Source organism: Alligator sinensis, unplaced genomic scaffold (genome assembly GCF_000455745.1).
Source record: "Alligator sinensis unplaced genomic scaffold, ASM45574v1 scaffold570_1, whole genome shotgun sequence".
Classification (NCBI taxonomy): domain Eukaryota; kingdom Metazoa; phylum Chordata; order Crocodylia; family Alligatoridae; genus Alligator; species Alligator sinensis.
The window spans coordinates 2,491,362-2,491,624 of record NW_005841997.1 but is presented as its reverse complement, the minus strand read 5'-3'; positions in this window follow the sequence as shown (position 1 = coordinate 2,491,624).

Sequence of the window (263 nt, the reverse complement as noted above, 5' to 3'; positions counted from 1 at the left end):
TAAAGCACTCGTCCCTGCAGGGCTCGTGTTACCCATTTTAAAGGTGAGCAACGGAGGTCCAGGCAGACCCAGCTGCACTCACGCGGGGAGCCGGGAATCGAACCCTCAGATCCTCACCCCTCCCGCCCCTCCCACGTGACCCCGCGGTCCCCGCCCCCTGACCTAGTGCGACCTGTGCGCGGGGCCGCCGCCACCTCCTCCCGGCCTGGGGTGGGAGGGTTTGGAAGCGGTGCCTCACAGCTGCCTCCTCGGAGTGCATTCCT